Source organism: Arachis hypogaea, chromosome 16 (genome assembly GCF_003086295.3).
Source record: "Arachis hypogaea cultivar Tifrunner chromosome 16, arahy.Tifrunner.gnm2.J5K5, whole genome shotgun sequence".
NCBI lineage: Eukaryota > Viridiplantae > Streptophyta > Magnoliopsida > Fabales > Fabaceae > Arachis > Arachis hypogaea.
In genome coordinates this window covers 58,072,606-58,073,575 of record NC_092051.1, presented here as the reverse complement: position 1 = coordinate 58,073,575, position 970 = coordinate 58,072,606, and the positions used below count along the sequence as shown (strand labels likewise).

The 970-nt window shown below is 40.6% G+C and overlaps 1 non-coding gene across 1 annotated transcript; it reads left to right on the top strand.

Moving 5' to 3' along the window:
• Window positions 1–488: 488 nt before the first annotated feature.
• On the top strand, window positions 489–596 carry LOC112760929 (small nucleolar RNA R71). The gene has a single exon (XR_003181343.1). It is a non-coding gene; the product is annotated as a small nucleolar RNA R71 (small nucleolar RNA).
• The last annotated feature ends 374 nt before the right edge of the window (window positions 597–970 follow it).

The following is a 970-nucleotide window of genomic DNA, read 5'->3' as shown; positions in this document are numbered from 1 at the left end:
CTTCCACCATTATTAAAGCCTTGGTGAGGCTTTTGATCCTTCCATGAGAAATTTGGATGATTTCTCCATGTTGAGTTATAGGTGATTCCATAAGGTTCACCTAAGTAATTTACCTCTGCTATTGCAGGGTTCTCAGGATCATAAGCTTCTTCTTCAGAAGATGCCTCTTGAGTACTGTTGGATGCAGCTTGCATTCCATGCAGACTCTGAGAAATCATATTGACTTGCTGAGTCAATATTTTATTCTGAGCCAATATGGCATTCAAAGTATCAATCTCAAGAACTCCCTTCTTCATAGGCGTCCCATTACTCACAGGATTCCTTTCAGAAGTGTACATGAACTGGTTATTAGCAACCATGTCAATGAGTTCTTGAGCTTCTGCAGGCGTTTTCTTTAGGTGAATGGATCCACCTGCAGAAGTGTCCAATGACATCTTTGATAACTCAGATAAATCATCATAGAATATATCCAGGATGGTCCATTCTGAAAGCATGTCAGAAGGACACTTTTTGGTCAACTGTTTGTATCTTTCCCAAGCTTCATAGAGGGATTCACCTTCTTTCTGTCTGAAGGTTTGAACATCAGCTCTAAGCTTGCTCAGCTTTTGAGGAGGAAAGTAGTTGGCTAAGAAAGCCGTGACCAGCTTATCCCAATAGTTCAGGCTGTCTTTGGGTTGAGAATCCAACCATAATCTAGCTCTGTCTCTTACAGCAAAAGGGAAAAGCATGAGCCTGTAGACTTCAGGATCTACTCCATTAGTCTTAACAGTATCACATATCTGCAAGAATTCAGTTAAGAACTGAAAATGATCTTCAGATGGAAGTCCATGAAACTTGCAGTTCTGCTGCATCAGAGAAACTAATTGAGGTTTCAGCTCAAAGTTGTTTGCTCCAATGGCAGGAATGGAGATGCTTCTTCCATGTAAATTGGAATTAGGTGCAGTAAAGTCACCAAGCATCTTCCTTACAT